The 12363-nt window shown below is 38.4% G+C and overlaps 1 protein-coding gene across 1 annotated transcript in view; it reads left to right on the top strand.

The window, feature by feature from the left end:
• The first annotated feature begins 9024 nt into the window (after positions 1-9024).
• Positions 9025-12363, top strand: part of LOC104991834 (myopalladin-like) — a 44457-nt gene continuing 41118 nt past the window's right edge. Inside the window, exons 1-2 of the mRNA XM_010844471.1 lie at positions 9025-9063; positions 11943-11987. The gene's annotated coding sequence lies outside the window, so the exon portion shown is untranslated. The remainder of the gene's footprint in view (positions 9064-11942; positions 11988-12363) is intronic.

The raw sequence follows: 12363 nt of genomic DNA, 5'->3' as shown, positions 1-12363 counted from the left end.
AACTCCGGGAGTTGGTGATGGACAGGGAGGCCTGGCATGCTGCGATTCATGGGGTGGCAAAGAGTCGGATATGACTGAGAGACTGAACTGAACTGAATTGAACATTTTCTATTACAAAAGAATTACAAAATTTTTTAAGACATAAAATTGAGATACAAGTTCTATATCTGGCTCTGACATCATTCTGCTCTACACCTACAGACCAATCTCTTCTCTCTATGCTTTAATTTTCTCTGCACAATATGAAATGTAAAACCCATTCCAATATACTTTCCATGTATCTACTTATGAGCTATGTAACATTAGAAAGTTCTTTAATCTTTTTACACCTCAGTTTCCTTATCTGTAAAAAGTGATGAAAATAAGTAGCTGGGACTACTGTGTTAGTTAAATTACTCTGTTAATGCCCACATCATGGTGCTTGGCACAAAGTAAGCACTGAATAAATATCATCTATCATTATTATTACCATCTATTGCTGCATCTAAGAAATACCAATAGACGAGTTCTATTTTCTTAATGAAAGGACTCTATACTTTACTATTCCCTTATCCTTTCCTTCTCTCTATCTCCTTTCTTTGGGACAAAGGCAGGAAAATCTGAAACTTCCCCTCAAAAATATTTGGAACAATGTGTCCACTATCACAAGCCAGGAAAGAAAGAGTTTGGCTCTCCTTCTCAGAGTCACTGCTCTGGGTCTGGAAAAACAGAAGCATCACTTTCATCATTTTCAGAATATAGTATGCAGCTGTTCTTCTGGTATGCCACACATCCTGAGGTTGCTCCCAAGGGCTAAAAACAGAGTTCAGGCGATTAGCCCAGTGCAGCCAACATCGTTCTTTTTCAAGGTGGCTCCATTTCAAATATAATGAGCACTTTGACTGTACCCCTTTTCTAACCAACAGTTGGTCTTCCCCACCAGACTGTGAGCTCCTTGAGGGCAGGACTGTGTCTAGTTTATAGCTTATGCTCCTAACGTAACATCTGGGACAGAGGAAGTACTCAACAATATTTGCTCAATGAAGGGATTAACTGTTTGTTCTTTAGTTTTATTAGTGTGGGGCAGGAATGGGAAAGAAAAATTGATAAGCACACAGAGAAATAATGGGTGGAAAAATCCGTTTTTGTCAGGGTGTACAAACTTGTTCACAACTTCAAATTCTTTTCTTCTCCCTCTTTCCCACTACTTCCCACTATGCATCTTTTTAAACTTTCCTCCACTCCCATAAACTACCAAATACACCCTGAATATTCTTCTTCCAGAGCAATTTTCATGCTGTTCCCTCCCTCTGTTAATCTCTCTCTCTCTTTCCATCTCTTTCTCTCATTCTAATCTTAATATAATATATACATCCTTCAAGACTTGGCTCCATATCTTCCCTTCCAAGAGGCTTTTCTAAATCACTATAGCTTAAAGGGGTGTCTTTTTTACTTCCTTTAACACTTCAGATTTAGCTTCAGGCACTCATGATATTATATCATATGCTGTGGTTAGCTGTATAGGTTTCATAACATTTACAAGATTGAGGGAAGGAGTCATCTTGGAATTTCTTTAGCATCTAACATAGTGCTTTGTACACAGCAGGTATCTGATGAGCGTTTAGTGCCTTTACTGGTTAAACTTTGCAGAATAAGTAATATATCATTTGACCCAATTTAAAGTATAAAACAAGTGAACCTTTAAGTAAGCCTTTTGTCTATAAGATCTTTTTCCTAAAAAGTTAACACATTGTTTTGGAAGTTTGGGTACTCTATTATTATGTTTTATTAGGCAATATCCTCTGTTTTTAGAAACCAAAGGAAAAGTGTCATGTAGCATACATTTTATATATTTTTTTAATCAAGTGATTTCTAAAAAATTCACATTATTAAAAAATAATAATTTCACATTTTCTTCAAATCCCAGGAAAAGGTAGTATCAAAAACTCAAGATTGAGAATCATTAAACAACTGTATAAACCTGGCTAGGCCCTTGGTTTTCCCAACTATCATCCCCAATCCTCTGCTGTTGTTCAGTCACTAAGTCGTGTCCAACTCTTTGTGACATCATGGACTACAGCACTCCAGGCTCCTCTGTCCTCCACTATCTCCCGGAGTTTGCTCAAATTCACTCCACTGAGTTGGTGATGCTATCTAACCATCTTATCTTCTGTCGCCCCCTTCTCCTTTTGCCTTCAATCTTTCCCAGCATCAAGTCTTTTCCAGTGAGTTGGCTCTCTACATCAGGTGGCCAAAGTATTGGAGCTTCAGCATCAGTCCTTCCAATGAATATTCAGGGTTAATTTCCTTTAGAAATGACTGGTTTGATCTTCTTGCAGTCCAAGGACCAATCTACTTCTCAGCAATGTTATAAGAAACAAAGGAAAGGAAAGCATTAAGAAGCTATATAAAATACTGAATATCTGTAGGCTATTATGCTTCTCAGCAGTGGCCACAGAACTGGAAAAGGTCAGTTTTCATGCCAATCCCAAAGAAAGGCAATGCCAAAGATTCTTCAAATTACTACACAATTGCACTCATCTCACACACTAGCAAAGTAATGCTCAAAATTCTCCAAGCCAGGCTTCAACATTATGTGAACCAAGAACTTTCAGATGTTCAAGTTGGATTTTAAAAAGGCAGAGGAAATAGAGATCAAATGGCCAACATCCATTGGATCAAGAAAAAGCAAGAGAGTTCCAGAAAAACATCTACTTCTGCTTTATTAATTATGCCAAAGACTTAAATTGTGTAGATCACAACAAACTGTGGAAAATTCTTCAAGAGATGGGAATACCAGACCACCTTACCTACCTCCTGAGAAATCTGTATGCAGGTCAAGAAGCATAGTTAGAACTGGACATGGAACAACAGACTGGTTCAAAATTGGGAAAGGAGTATGCCAAGGCTGTATATTGTCACCCTGCTTATTTAACTTAAATGCAGAATACATCATATGAAATGCTGGGCTGGATGAAGCCCAAGCTGGAATCAAGATTGCCAAGAGATATATCAACAACCTCAGATATGCAGATGACCCCACCCTAATGTAGAAAATGAAGAGGAACTAAAGAGCCTCTTGATGAAAGTGAAAGTGGAGAGTGAAAAAGTTGGCTTAAAACTCAACATTCAAAAAACTAAGGTCATGGCATCTGGTCCCATCACTTCATGGCAAATAGATGAGGAAACAATGAAAACAGTGAGAGACTTTATTTTCTTGGGCTCCAAAATCACTACAGATGGTGACTGCAGCCATGAAATTAAAAGACACTTGCTCCTTGGAAGAAAACCCATGAAAAACCTAGACAGCATATTAAAAAGCAGAGACATTACTTTGCCGACAAAGGTCCATCTAGTCAAAGCTATGGTTTTTCCAGTGGTCATGTATGGATGTGAGAGTTGGACCATAAAGAAAGCTGAGTGCCGAAGAATTGATGTTTTTGAACTGTGGTGTTGGAAAAGACTCTTGAGAGTCCCTGGAACAGCAAGGAGATCAAACCAGTCAATCCCAAAGGAAACCAACCATGAATATTCATTGGAAAGACTGATGCTAAAGCTGAAGCTCCAATACTTTGGCCACCTGATGTGAAGAATGGACTCATTGGAAAAGACCCTGATGCTGGGCAAGATTGAAGGAGGCAGGAGAAGAGGACGACAAAGGATGAGATGGTTGGATGGCATCACCGACTCGATGGACATGAGTTTGAGCAAGCTCTGGGAGTTGGTGATGGACAGGGAAGTCTGGAGTGCTGCACTCCAAGGGGTAGAAAAGAGTTGGACATGACTGAATGACTGAAGTGAACTGAACTGATTATGTTTCTCAAAGGTAAGGGTTAAGATAGAAACAAATCCTATCTTAAAGGGTAAGCTGAGGCTTCCTTGTTACTTGGATAGTTGCCTTATTTTCTCTTCTAGATGATACACTCTGCCACTGCCATCATATATCTATCACCTTGTTGCCTTTTCCCTTTTTTCACTCCTTGTTGTTTAAAGATTAAGATATATACACCAATTACATTCCCCACTACCCCTATCCTCAGCAAACGAGTTCGTTGTTGCCTTATCAGTGCCATTTCTTAAAGTTATCATAGTTTATTGCAGGAGCACACTTAGATTATCTAGTTCCATTTTTCACATGAGGAATCCAAAATCTAGAAAGAGTATATAATTTATTCAAGTGAGTGTCAAAATCCAAAATAGAATCTCATTTTCTTAATCCCCAGTTCTCAACATTACACCCAACAAATGTCTGAGCACACAGATGGCTATTAATAAATATCTTCTTGAACTGAAATGAATTATTGCTTCCTCCCTGTTTGACAAAAATACCTGGCCACCCTGTAGAATGTGGAAGGAAGAGGTGAAAGTAGGGCTCTGATTACTATGGCTTAAAAGGGAACTTGCTATAGATTCTGGCGTGGGCTGCCTGAGTTCTGATTTAGGCTCCACCACTGCCCAACCTAGATAGCATATTAAAAAGCAGAGAGATTACTTTGCCAACAAGGGTCTGTCTAGTCAAGGCTGTGGTTTTTCCAGTGGTCATGTGTGGATGTGAGAGTTGGACAAAGAACTAGTGCTTTTGAACTGTGGTGTTGGAGAAGACCCTTGAGAGTCCCTTGGACTGCAAGGAGATCCAACCAGTCCATCCTAAAGGAGATCAGTCTTGGGTGTTCATTGGAAGGACTGATGCTGAGGCTGAAACTCCAATACTTTGGCCACCTGATGCAAAGAACTCACTCATTGGAAAAGACTCTGATGCCAGGAGGGATTAGGGGCAGGAGGAGAAGGGGACAATAGAGAATGAGATGGCTGGATGGCATCACCAACTTGATGCACATGAGTTTGGGTGAACTCCGGGAGTTGGTGATGGACAGGGAGGCCTGGCGTGCCATGGTTCATGGGGTCACAAAGAGTCAGACATGACTGAGTGACTGAACTGAACTGAACTGCCCATCTGTATGATCTTGGGAAAACTGCTTTACATTTCTTAGTCTCAGCCTCCTCATTTGTAAAATGAAATAATCACAGAAACTACCTCAAAGGGTTGTTTATTAATTCAATGACATTTGTTGAAAACCTGCTCTGTAACAGGTACTCTGTTAGATGCTCTTAGAAGCATGGACAAGAAAAATGAGAATCAACTCTTAGAAGCTAAAATCCACCAGGATTAAGTGATATAATCTACATTAAATACCTAGCAGAGAGTCTGGTACCCAATAAATAGCCAACAAATGTTAGTCATTATTATGGTTATTATTTAAAATATATTACTTACTCACATTTAAAAAGCAAATTAGCAAATAAATCTTACAAAGAGACGGCTCCAAGCAACACTTTAATGCATGAAACAGCTCACATGGTGGTGTTTCACAAGGACAGATATTATCACCATGGCAACGTTTCTCTGAGTTCCTGAAGAGCTCTTGCTTGGTACTGTGAAGGTTCAGGCATGGTCTGTGAAAACACCCTATAAACAGCATCATGTGGGGAGCGGAAAAAATCCTCTCTAATTTTGTACAAAAATGATAACTTTCTCTATAGAATCATTTAATAAATTTACTGTATAAAATCTTAAATTAAAAAAACATAAATTAAGGGATAATTAGTTACATTGTAATGGGAGTTATCAAAGATTTCTTTTTAATAGCCAGCTTACCTAGCATATTCAAAACATGATGTTGTTGTTCAAAATTAACAAGAACATGAAAAGATATGCAACATCTTTGGTCATTAGGGAAATCAAACTCAAAACCACAATGAGATACCACCTCATACCCAGTAGGGTGGCAATGATTTTAAAAATGGAAAATAATAAGGGTCATTGATGGTGTGGGGAAATTGGAACTTTCATACAATGCTGGTAGGAATGTAAAATAGTTCAGTCTCCATGGAAAACAATTTGGAGGTTCCTTAAAAAGCTAAACACAGAATTACCATATGATGTTATACACTGTTGCTCCATGATACATACCCAAAAGAATTAAAAACAGATGCTTAAACAAGTAGATGGTCATGCATGTTCACAATACCTCTATTCACAATAGACAAAAGCATAGAAATAGCCTAGATGTTTATCAATAAACATATGGACAAACAAACTGTGGAATACTCATACAATGGGATATTATTCAGTCATAAAAAGGAATGGATTAGAGATATATGCTACAACATGGATAGTTGCTGTTGCTCAGTCGCTAAGTCATGTCTGATTCTGCAACCCCATGGACTGCAGCACACCTTCTTTACTATCTTCTAGAATTTGCTCTAACTCAGGTCTATTGAGTCAGTGATGCTATCCAACCATCCATCTCATCCTGTCGCCCCCTTCTCCTCCTGCCCTCTATCTTTCCCAGCATAGGGAAAGCATAGGGTCTTTTCCAATGAGTTGGCTGTTCACATCAGGTGGCCAAAGTACTGAAGCTTCAGCATCAGTCCTTCCAATGAATATTCAGGATTGATTTCCTTTAGGATCAATTGGTTTGATCTTGCTATCCAACAGACTCTTAAGAATCTTCTCCAGCACCACAATTTGAAATCATCAATTCTTTAGCGCTCAGCCATCTCTCACACCCATATGTGACTACTGGAAAAACCATAACTTTTATTATATGGACAGTGTGGATAGATTTCCAGAATATTATGCTAAGTGAAAGAAATCAGATACGAAAGGTCACATAATATATGATTATGCTTACATTAAATATATACAATGGATAAATCCATAGACACAGAATGCAGATTTGTAGTTTCCAGGAGTAAAGGTGAGGGAAAAGTGGGGGGAAACAGGTTAATAGATAAGGTGTTCTATCAGTACTTGGAGTGATGGAAATGTTGTGGAACTAGATAGAGGTGTGGTTGTAAAACACTGTGAATGTACTAAATGTCAATGAATTGTTCATTTTTAAATGGTTAGTGTTATAACAAACATTCTAAAAAAGAAAATAAAGTTATATTTATGTTATATGAAATTCATTTCAGTGAGGTTTTTTAAAGATGTTATCCAAGTGGCCTTTAAACATAAAAATGTGACCAAAAGAATTTATAAGTGATAGCTTGGCCATCTCAGAAACCCATGTAAACAGGGCCTACATCTATTCACAGGAAAGGAACAGAGAGCCCTTACTAAAATCCTAGTTCCTTCCTAATGAAGGATAATTATAAGGTAAAATTATGACTTTCAGATAAATATAAAATTAATATATGTCAACGATTTTAACTACTTAATTAAAGACAGAATCAGAAAATGTAAAAAACTGGTTCTAGAGATAGCCAGAAATGCTGAAATTAATTTGTTAATTAGCAAAACTAGCCTCTTGAAGGGAGTGGTCAACTGCACCTCCACAAAGCAAAATTGGTTTACTTCCTTATAAACAAGAATAATTTGCATCACCCTCAGTTTTCTACAACTTCATAGAGTTTAAAACAGTTCAAAGACATTGAAAAGTACAAATCACTACAGGAGCAAATAACCTGGAAGAAGGTACAGTCAATGTATAGCATTCTAAAGGATTCTCAGTAATTTTTTTTTTACAAATTTCATAATTTTTCCTGACATTCTTCTGGCATTCAAGGTAATTCACTACTTTGGTAAATGGTTTCTCTTCTTTGGACTTGAGGCCCTTGTCTGTTTTTTAAAAGTTTTTTAAAGAGGAGTTGGCTTGGATGACCTGAAGCTTGCCTTGATCTTTGACAGCCTGGTAAGAACCAGTTTCCAGGGGCCAGATGCTGAGTCACATATTCCTACAGCTAACAGAGCCCTTTAAGCCATCAGCACTCATGATTACATCACATAAATTACTTCCATTCTGATGGGACATGCCATCCCTTGATGAGGGAGACCATATTTCTAATGAATCATTCCAAAACAATTTGCCTTTTTGCACTACTACTGGAAATAGGATTATACTAAATTCCTCCAGCTTCTGTCAACCAAAAAGCATCATTTAATTTTTAAACAGCTTAATAAAACTAGACAGAGAAGTAGTCTAGAGCTATGAAAAGAAAAGAAGGTAGTTGACCTACATGAGATGCTCAAAAACTACTGGCTGAATTGAATGGCTTTGGAAATTTTATACCCTGCATGTGGAGTTGCGATCAACTGTACTTACTAGTTGACTGTACTGTACTATAGTACTGTTGCATTATTTACTTTTGGATTACTTACTCAGGGACACTAAGGACTGAACTTGGGATTCACTTAGTTTACTGTAAATGTAGCATGACATCTATGTTTCTTCCTTTTGTTAGCTCTTCCATAGCATTATTTAGCTGCTCAGTACTGGGCACACAGCAGCTCCTCAAGAAAGCTTGCTGTTTAACCATAATTTATGACAGAGTGAAAGTCTATACTTATCACAGAGATTTTCAGCTTATTCATGATAATAAGAAGTTTCTTCATTTATTGGATCTAAACTCTTTATATTGTATTTTAGGTATATTGATCAATCCAGCACAATCAAAAGCATATCTACAAACGGCATGTAAAACAGAAGTCTTAAGCTTCAAAGAAAATATATGCTGTTTCACATACCACCTCAAAAAGATCTACAACCCCTGCATAGATCCTCCACCAAAGTCAATAATGAGATTAATATTACATTTCTGAAATCAGTAAAATTGTAATCCTGACCCAAGCAACTGTGAGCTATCTCCTGTCTTCTGGATTGAGAGGAAGGGCAGCTTGAATTTCCTTGAAATGCCAATACCAAAATTCTTTACATTCCAGCTAAAAATGTTTCACTCACCATGAGACTTTGGCTTCTACCCTGTCTTTTATACCCTGGTTTCCACTTAGATTTGATGTATAACTATCAGTGGTTAACTTCAGGGTCACATATTCTTCAGTCTTCTGTTGCAAGGATGGGTACTCCCCAAGTGTGATTAATAGAAATACAGTAGAATAGGGAGACCCTTCCACAGTCCTTCCAGTTGATACCCTAGCCTCTCTTCTGACAGCTGTCATCCCAGTTTATGCCCCTCCTTGCCAGAGAGCAGGGATCTATCTACCTCAAACAAACCCAGCCGCGAGGGGCTCTTCCTGTGAGGACAACAGGAGAAGAAAAGCAGACAGACAACGTGGAGGCTGTGAGTACCTTTGAAACCAAGGCTGCTGGTTGGCTGGGTTTTCTCATATCATAGTGATCCTACAGATGAGGAAAATCAAGTATTCTAATTCCTTGGGTTCAGGACATGGGGAATATAATCCCCATGCTTTTAATTTATAGGAAGTCAGTACAGTGACTTCCCATCTCAACTCACAGGACCAAATATATTCACTCACTCACTCACTCACTCATACACTTGTCAAAGAACACCTGCCTAAAATCTATTATTAAAGCACTAAGAAAAACACAGGAGAGGGTTCAAAGATACACTGGAACTCAACATTTCCTGGCTCCAAACATCTGGAGCTGCTAAAGTCCCTGCACTTTCCAGCAGTCCTCTTGGTCAGATGTACCTTTTCAGTGCCAGGTCAAGGGCATGGCATACCAGAGAAAGAACAGCCCTTTCATTGCATCAGTGTTACCTGGCCCTTCACTCTACTCTGAAGAAGCCAGGCAGAATTTGAAGAAATGTCTGCAAAAATGCTGCTGGTGACTTTAAGACTGGAAATGACAACTAGCAGGGGGAAAGATGAAGAGAGGTTGTACTGACATAGCCAGAGGAAAGGAAGAGGGTTTGTGGAGGGAAAAAAAAAAAAAAAAGTAATGAAAGGACAACAGTGAATAGCTGGTCTCTACCTGGGATGCCACTTTTTAAAGCTCAGTTCAAAATGTTCAGTACAAACACCTGCCTGCAAAGGATCCTTGGAAGCAGATTAACTAAAATGTCTATAATATATATTATGCCAAATGCAGGGAAATGGGTAGATAGACATCAGCATTACTGAATATCTGTTTCATCTCTCCTTCCAGCCCACAGATTTAGTCAAAAAACCTAAGGAAACCAAAGGAATTTGTTTTTGTGTACTTGGGTGTGTGGCTGATTTTTTTCTCTCACTTTTCTGCCATATTTTTCAAGTTTTCTAAAATTAAAACGCATTTTTATAGAAACATTTAAATATATTATTTTATAAAAATAGAGCAAATCTCCAGGCTTGGAGAAAGGGCCCTGGGTCAGTCTGCACATTGCTGAGTAGACCAAGAAATTCCAGAGCTCCCTGGACTCTTAATACCAATCATTGCCAATGTCTCAATCTGTTGGCTTTTCTAAGTCTAGCAGTTAATAATGGGATAACAACATCTGCCGTCCTTAAAGACTTGTTCTGAAGGTCACAAGACAAATGTGTGAAAGTGTTTCTTGAGTATCAAGTACTTAATGAGTGTGAGACAGTTATTATTCCAGTATTACTCCAAAAAGACAACTTTCTATAAAATGAAAAAAAAATAGGGATAAATATAAAGAAGGTAGTGATTTACATGAATTTCCCCTCCGAGTTCAAACAAAATCCACAGAATAATTCTGACCAGCAAAAGCTCTCTCCTCAAAACATGTGAAGCAACAACAGAAAGAGAAATTCAGCATCAAGAATCTATTCCATGTCAGGTAACTTGGTGATTGTGAAACCTTCAAGTCCTAGAATTGAATATGTGAGAGGTCTTCCCACTTTTCAACCCTGGTGGACTCTGATACCTTGGGCGAAACACTGAATCCCAACTGACATGGAAGAGACCTAGCAAAGTTATGTTTGAAACTGGAAGAGATTGAGTGATTTCCCCTGAGACTGGCCCTGTGTTTGTTTCGAGTTCTCACCCTGAGGTATTTAGCTCTCTCCCACAGGAGTTGGAGAAACTAATTAATTAAGTCTGAAAAGAAGCAGCAATAAGTACAGGGCTACAGACTTTTACTGACACTAGTCCAGGGCCAAATATCTTTCTCATTCTGGCTCCTATTTCCAGTGCACATTAGAATAGATGATGTCAACACCAGCCGAGAAGACAAGTTATCTCAATACTCAAACCCTGGCAGGAGAATCTGTGCCCTGACTTATTTTTAGTGCTTTTCTACCTTAGTAATCCAGTCAGCTAAAGAAAAGCTAGCAACGGACTGCCCTCTGAGCTCACCACCCTTATTTATCCCTTAGCAATTAGCAAGACATTTAATCACCTGGGGAGAATCTATTAGGAGTTTGGGGTCCCATCACTCACAGATTTTTAAAAGCCACAGAGGATTATTATCCTAACCCAAGTGGAAATGTGGGCCTCACTATATCATTGGTAGCAATATTTTACTCAGAGGAGAAAGACACGAAAGAAAGGTAGCTAACAAAAACAGATATGGATAGCCTATCATTTTTACTAGCAGGGTAGAGGATGGCATGAAAAGAAAGAATTGTGTTTGACCTTTTATGAAATGTTAGAACTTAAACTAGTGCACACATTCTCCCTATCTTAAATTTCAAATTGGACTGTTGCTAGGAGTTCACAATGAATAGTTAGTGCTTGTTTACCAAGATGCAGAAAGTGAAGCATCAAAGATTAATCAGTACTTTCCACATTTTTCCATTTGGATTTAACCCCAAATATTTAACTTTATTTCAATCTCATACAGCTTGTGAGGACAGATTTATCCAACACCAGCTGTCCTCATATTTAAAAGCTGCTCCACAAAGATAAATTTAGAATCAAGGAAGGATCATATTCCTCAGCAAGAATTCTGCTCTATGCCCTACTGATGCCCTGAGCCACAAATGACAAACCAAATACCAGCATTATTGTTGTTCTTCTTGGACATTTCTTCAGAAGCCACAGTGTGGCAGAAACAGCATACACCACACAAGGCATAAGCCCTAAACTCAGAATTGTACCCATGGGTATAAATTTATTCCCAAGGTTATTTCTCACCAAAGTGGGAGGAAGGTATGTATCATTTTGACAGAGCAGGGAATGAAGTCACCTATCACACATACCCACCCCCTTACTTTTTCTTTTCTTTTTTTTTTTTTTTTGAGCTTTCCACTCCAGGAATTTTCCAAACTTGCACAAGGCTCAAATAAGACTGAAGTCTGGGTAAGATACAACTGTTCATTAAATCAAACAGAAAGACTAAATGTCATCATCTTGACATTAGACATTTAGTATGACAACATACTGCATTAAAAAAATAATGAAAAATAATCTCAAGATTCTAAAAGATTATTAAATATTCTCTTTGAATGAAGTCTAACTGTAAAAGTATAGTTGTAAAAACACATCATTAATGTTTTATGTGCAATTTGTATGTCTTATGTCGCTCAGTTGTGCCCGACTTTTTGCTGCCCCATGGACTGCAGCCTACCAGGCTCCTCTATCCTTGGGGATTCTCCAGGGAAGAATCCTGGAGTAGGTTGCCATGCCCTCCTCCAGGGGATCTTCCCAACCCAGGGATCAAACCCAGGTCTCCCAC

This window comes from Bison bison, unplaced genomic scaffold, assembly GCF_000754665.1.
Source record: "Bison bison bison isolate TAMUID 2011002044 unplaced genomic scaffold, Bison_UMD1.0 scf7180017864203, whole genome shotgun sequence".
NCBI classification, from domain to species: Eukaryota; Metazoa; Chordata; class Mammalia; order Artiodactyla; family Bovidae; genus Bison; species Bison bison.
This window is presented reverse-complemented; position numbering and strand designations above follow the sequence as displayed.